The sequence below is a fragment of the Helianthus annuus genome, chromosome 1 (genome assembly GCF_002127325.2).
Source record: "Helianthus annuus cultivar XRQ/B chromosome 1, HanXRQr2.0-SUNRISE, whole genome shotgun sequence".
Taxonomy (NCBI): domain Eukaryota; kingdom Viridiplantae; phylum Streptophyta; class Magnoliopsida; order Asterales; family Asteraceae; genus Helianthus; species Helianthus annuus.
In genome coordinates, this window is record NC_035433.2 from 13,006,380 (window position 1) to 13,013,621 (window position 7,242).

The 7,242-nt window shown below is 39.5% G+C and overlaps 1 non-coding gene across 1 annotated transcript; it reads left to right on the plus strand.

Moving 5' to 3' along the window:
• Positions 1-3,057: 3,057 nt before the first annotated feature.
• LOC118483046 lies at positions 3,058-3,163 on the plus strand. Its single transcript, XR_004869506.1, has one exon. It is a non-coding gene; the product is annotated as a small nucleolar RNA R71 (small nucleolar RNA).
• Positions 3,164-7,242: the final 4,079 nt, after the last annotated feature.

The following is a 7,242-nucleotide window of genomic DNA, read 5'->3' on the forward strand; positions in this document are numbered from 1 at the left end:
AAACGCTTGCAAACATTCGTTAGTAAAATCAAATGGAACATCTTTCAATAATAAGTTGCATAAAGGTTTTGTAATTACACTAAAACCCTTAATAAACCTTCTATAGAACCCCGCGTGTCCCAAAAATGATCTCACCCCCTTAACATTCTTTGGTGGGGGTAGAGATGAAATTACCCGAATCTTTGCTTTGTCTACCTCCATTCCCCGGTCCGATATTACATGCCCCAACACAATACCCTCTTGAACCATAAAATGGCTTTTTTCCCAACTTAGGACCAAGTTCGTTTCAACACATCTTTTTAAAACTTTTTCCAATTCGTCAAAACAAGAATCGAAACTTGGACCAAAGATGGAAAAATCATCCATAAACACTTCAAGAGATTCCCCAACCATATCCGAAAATATACTCATCATACATCTTTGGAATGTGGCCGGGGCGTTACATAGTCCAAATGGCATTCGCCGAAAGGCAAATGTACCATATGGACATGTAAACGTGGTTTTGTGTTGGTCGTCCGGGTGAATAGCAATTTGGTTATATCCCGAGTACCCATCCAAAAACAATAATAATTTTGACCGGAAAGTTTTTCAATTATTTGGTCAATGAAGGGTAACGGGAAATGGTCTTTGGAGGTAGCGGCGTTTAATTTTCTATAATCAATACAAACTCGCCACCCGGTTACCGGGCGGGTGGCGATTTGCTCACCTTGCTCATCTTTCACTACCTGGATGCCGGCTTTTTAGGCACTACTTGAGTCGGACTTACCCATGCACTATCCGAGATGGGATAAATGATCCCCGCATCCAACCACTTGATAACTTCTTTCTTTACCACTTCTCTCAAATTTGGGTTTAACCTTCTTTGTGTTTCACGGGTCGGCTTTGCATCCTCACTTGTAATAATTTTATGCATCACAATGGATGGACTAATACCTTTTAAATCGGCTATCATCCACCCAATTGCTGCCTTATGAGCCTTCAACACCCGTATCAACTCCTCCTCTTGAGCTACCACCAAATTGGAAGCAATGATCACCGGTAAAGTGTCATTCTCCCCCAAAAATGCATACTTAAGATGTTTTGGGAGCTCCTTCAATTCCACACTTGGTGGACATTCCAAGGAAGGCTTTGTACCCGAATCAATTTCTACCGGTAAAGAGTCCGTTTGGTGGGTCCATGGTGGTCTTCCTTCTTTCACCGCAAGAGCCTCTTGCTCTTTCTCTTCCATCTCCAACTCACATGCATGAACCTGCAAAGACACATCACAAACACAAGACCCCAAAATTTCCTCTTCGAACTCCTTCGGGTCATATCCATCTATGAAATCTGCTAAGAAACACTCATCACCATAAACGTTAGTACCATTAGTAAAAACATTTAATCTCATCTTTCTATTACCAAATGTCATGTCGACCGTACCATATCGACAATCAATAACGGCATGTGCGGTGTTCAAAAACGGCTGACCCAAAATAACATTCTGTTGTTGAATTGGGTCCGCGGATGAGTAATCTAGCACAAGAAAATCAATGGGATAATAAAACTCATCAACTTTAACTATCACATCCCGTACGATACCCCGGGGAAGTTTATGAGACAAGTCGGCTAATACAACCGTTGTCTCAACTCGCTTCAATGGACCAAAATCGTATTGGTCATATAACCCCCCCGGTAGGATACTTACTCTGGCCCCAAGATCCAATAACACCCTTGCGGTTTGAAAATTTCCAACTTGGATGTTTATTAGAGGCGTTCCCGGATCTTGTAACTTAGGAGGAAGGTCTCCTTTCAATACCGCACTTACCCGCTCCGTCAAGTCTACCAATTTAGGGACTTTTTGTTGCCTCTTTTGAGTACACAATTCTTTTAGAAACTTAGTGTAAGCGGGTACCTGTTTGATAGCTTCAAGTAAAGGAAGATTAATTTTAACCTGTTTAAAAACCTCCCACATTTCCTCTTTTTGAGGACCCCGTTTTGAAATAAATTTTTTTTCTACCCGGATCTAATAAAGCCGAAGGAAACGGTACTTCACTAGATCCCTTACCCTCATTTAGTTTTTCTTTTTCTATAGTAACTTCGGGTTTTTCAAATTTGGGTTTTTTAGAAGAAACAATGGGTGGTTCATTTTCTTCCTCACTATCTTGACCCGTTATATCCTCAACCACCCCATCAACCAAATCCGGCGAAGGATTGGTTTTATACTCTTTCCCACTTCTCAAAACACTTACATGGTGAATATTAACATTATTACCTCTTGAAGTACCATGAGACGAGTTTACCTTAGTGTCGCTTGGTAATTGACCTTTACTCTTCTTCAATTCGGACACTTCGGTTGCAAGTTTACCCATTTGGGTGGTCAAAGTTTGGATTGCTTTGTCTCGGGCCTCGTCCTTTTGTATGCGAGCGTAATCCATTTGGTTCCTCTTTTGCATTTCCGCTTGCATGCTCTTCAACATCTCCATCATTTCATTTCCACCCGAGGACCCCCCTTGTTCTTGACCCGTTCGATATTGCCTTTGGTATCCTTGGTTATTCCCACCTTGATATCCACTTTGGTTATTGTAAGGTTGGCGTGAACCATAATTACCTTGGTTACCTTGGAAATTTGGGTTTGCTTGATTCGAAGGGTTCCCATAACGAAAGTTTGGGTGGTTCCTCAACCCGGGGTGGTAAGTGTTAGAATTCATGTTGAAGTTTCTACCACCCCCTCCTTGACCTTGTAACGCATTCACCTCCTCATATTGCCCATCCACCATTCCTTGGCAATTTTCAGCCGCATGACCTATTTCATTACAAATAGCACAAACATCATGAATTTGGTTAGAAGTTTGTACATTACCATCGTCGGCTGCATGCACTTGTGTTCGAGTAACAGCCGGTCGTGCTCTCCTTGATGCTTGGGCTTTTCTCTTTGAAGTAATGGCCATTTGTTCCAAGAACTCCCAATCATCATTCTCATAATTGGTGCCAAAAGTCCCATTTGTGATGGACATCAAATCTCGTGCATCTTCGGCACACAACCCTTCATGAAAGGCATTCATCAACTCCCAAAGCGCAATTCCATGGTGCGGACAATTTTTGATCATCATATTAAAGCGCTCGAAGGCTTCATGGAACATTTCACCTTGTTGTTGTTGGAAACTCCTCAACCCCTTCCTAGCATCGTTGGTCTTTTGGGCGTTGTAAAATTCGTCTAGGAAAATTTGTTGCATTTCCGCCCAAGTGTAAATAGATGCCGAAGGCAAAGTGTAGAACCACTTCTTTGCCTTATCTTCCAAGGAGAATTGAAACAAAACCAACTTCACATCATCGGCCGAAAAACCTTGACTCCCAAGAGTGTTACAAATTGAGTCATAGGCCTCCAAATGAAAATAAGGTTCCTCCGTTGCTAGCCCCTTATATTTCGGCAAACTTTGTAATGAATTAGTCCTTACTTCAAAGGTTCTTCCTTGGTTGTTATGAGGAATAATCACCGGTGAAGGATTGTGAGTAATCACCGGCCTAAAATGCGCTTTAATACCCCTCGCATTTTCTCTAAGATGCCTCCTTGGTACACCAAACCTACCCCTTGGACGCATAGGGCCCATTGGTCTTGGCATATGCCCTTGTGGTGCAATTGGTTGTTGAAATCGTTGTTGTGGCATCGGTGGGTTTTGAATTGGCCTTTGGAATTGTTGTTGAACATTCGGTGGACGAACTTGTTGCAATAGTATGGGACGTTGCATTTGTGGCCCTTGTGGCCTAGGCCTCACATGTTGGGGTATGAGTTGTTGTTGTTGCACTCCACCAACATTTGGAATCACTTGCATTTGGCCTTGCATGTAACCGTATTCCCCTTGCTCTCCATCACCCCCGTAAGCATACACATCTTCATCAAAACCTTCAAACTCCTCAAATCCTTCATCATACCCATCTCCTTGAATTCCTGAAGATTGCCCAAATGGAAGAGTCGAGTATTGGAAACCCGACTGGTTTGACGGTCAAAATGGTGTAATCGGTGTTGTTGGTGAACCGCTGATTGTATTTTCTCTTAGTAAAATCCTATTTGCTCGCAAAGTTCGCTCGATTTCTAGATCAAACACTAGTGGTGAAAGTTTGTGAGAGCTTCTAGTACGCATGCACCTGTAAATACCTGCACACTAACACACCCCGCGTAAACCAGAAAAATAACAAACTTAAGAAAAGAACAAAAATAACACACGTTACGCACTACTCCCCGGCAACGGCGCCAAAATTTGACGTGCTGTCGTGGTCACAATCAAATTTAATCCAAATACAACTAAATAGATAGCGGTAAGTGGGTATCGAACACAGGGAGTTTGTGGAAAATGTGTTATTTGAGAATTTATCTAAATTAACTAAAGTAGACTAATTGTGATAAAAGTAAATTCAAGAATTGGATTGTTTGATTTTAAAACTTAGGAATGCTAAGCTAATTGCAAAAATGAAAATTTAGTTGTAAACAATTGAGAGACAAATGACCATCTTTAGTTTCTAGTTTGTTTCAACGGTTGTACTATCCTCCACTAGAAAGAATCACATAGACATGATTCATGTAAGATTACTTGTTGTGATAAAAGGGAACGAAGTACTCAGATTCCTAGAACGTGAGGTTGTTACCCGATGACCAATCAACCCTTACCCCATCCTAACTTTATCCATGATATCTCGCTTGCCAACGGCACCAAGAACGTATGATTTCAAGATAGGATAAAACAAGACTCAACAATTTACAAGCAAATAATAAAACACCATAGTAAACCAAACATAAATAAGTTTACCATTCTAGAAATAGGGAATCACAATACAACCGTCTTAACAACCTTCAACTAAAGATGTTCATAAAGAAGCTAGCCACTCATGGCTTGGACAAACATTGTAGCAAAATAAGATGAAGTGTTCAATACAATCATAAGCAACAACACTAGATAGATAGTAGATGATAAGATAAGATTCTTCACTCCCAAATGCTCCTCATATACTCCCCAACTCGTTCCTTCCAAGTAGTAACCGAAAATACATGATTAAGAACCAGAATTTCCCATCAAGAGACCATTAAATGCGAGAGTTACAAGTTGAGATCAGTCGAAGCCGTAACCTACGGCCCCCAGCCGTAGGTTACGGCTGTAAGCATAGTCAACAGGTCAACATAGGGCCGTAACCTACGGCCACCTGCCGTAGGTTACGGCGATCAGTGGAGTCTTACGGCCAGGAGAGCCTGTTTTACGGCTGTGCATCTGGATATGTATGGGGAGCCGTAACCTACGGCTGAGTGCCGTAGGTTACGGTGCTGAGTGAATTTTCTTCTCTTGTTTCATCATCACATCTCTAGTCCCTTCACCTTTTATTTCCAGCAGCTCCCGACTTTTGTCCAACCTACTAAAACCTGCATCTTGAGCATTATAACACCTGCACATCAAATCATCTAGTGGTTATCAAGTTCAAGCAATTAACCGAAATCAGTATAGAATGTGCGTTGTATTAAACCTTTTAAGGGTTGTCCTACGGACCACCCGTCAAGCCTCATGAGAAAATTTATCTACAAAGGGTCAGATGGGTTGGATGTGTCAAACAGGTCAAAACTTATCAGCATTATGAAGGCTCACCATCAATAAACTCGGTTCTTTTTTTCTTTCTTTTTTTTTTTTGGCAAAAAACAGGCTGAAATGTTTGGGGAATGTAAAGCCCCATATGAGAATTCCTACAAAAAATCGTCAACTCTTAGTCAAACTTTTTAACAATCTAAAAAAGTCCAGTCTGTAAATTAAAGTCCATGATGACAATTTACGTTTAAAGATAAAAAAATAAAACAGAAAAACTAAAAAGAGTCCTCCAGGGTATCTTATGTTACCCTTTAAAATCCCCTCACACGCTAAACGGGTTCATCAGCCTATTCAAACTCGGTCCGAGCTCGGGTTCATTCAAATCTAACCGAATTACGAAAATAAAATTAAACTAAATGAAAATTCAGGAAAAATCCAATTGAGAGCAACTCAGTTTATAAAATTCCGCTAATGTGCATAAATTTCAACATTTTGATAAGAAATATACCTCGATCAAAGATGATTGCCTGGATCCTGACCCACCGACAACGCCTAAAATACGATAATGGTAAAATTATAATTAATTTTCATGAGGTTTATTAAAATATAGAATATTGTATTTGCGTAATTTGTGGAAAGATATAAGCATACAACTAACCAATGCGGTTCCTACTAATTCCACTAATGCTGAAAGGAAGTTGAAGAAGAGGGCTTTTGATACACTGAAACCGGATCTCACTAAGATTCCAAAATTACCTATCTGCAATAATTAACAGAAACTAGTGATGTGTTAGTGACCATACTCACTATAAGTGACATAAATATGGTAACTTATAAACACGTAGGGTCACGAATTGAAATATACTAGGCTGGGTTGACCAGCAACCACCTTATTTACTACAATAATAATTAAAAATCTTAAACCAATTTTTTTGGGAGGTTGTATACATTATTAATTGACTTTAGGTGACTTTCAACCTAGAAGTGTTCTTAAACAGTTGATACTAACCTAACCGTCTAAACTGAAGCAAATTGGTCGGTTTGGCTGGATTTGAATGCTAACAGTTCGGTTTTCACGGTCTTGTTTACGATATATGTATTATATTAATAAACCGTACTTCATGCTTATTAATTTAAACAAATTAATACAAAATTACGATATTCAAAAAACATTCTTGGTTCAAAACTATTAAACCGCCAAAACTGAACATTGAAAACACATTAGCTTCGACCGACGCAACCAACCTGGACGGTTTGGTTTGGCATTTTTCGAAACCATGGTTAAGAGTTCCGACGCAAAATTTTGTCAAAACCGGGCCCAGCCGGATCGTTCACACCCCTATTTCAACATGTTCCCCTTTTAGCTAAAAAAAATTATGTGAACCATTTGAGATAAAACACAACCCAAATCAAGAGATTCATAGGCAAATGGGTTGAAACTGCCACCTCTAAAGTGAGCTATGGAAGTGTTCAATCAAAATCAATGCCATTAAAAGTGTATTATCATGAAACTAATCATTGGTTTTGTAAGAAACTTTAGCTTGCAAAGTTTCAAAAAGAAAAAAAAAAGAATAATAAGTGGTAAATAATTTATATAACATACATAACATATACATGTATACACTTTTTTTTTTATTTAGAGACAATGTCAAGTTTATGTATGCATTAAATACAACATATACGTATAATAACTAATTGT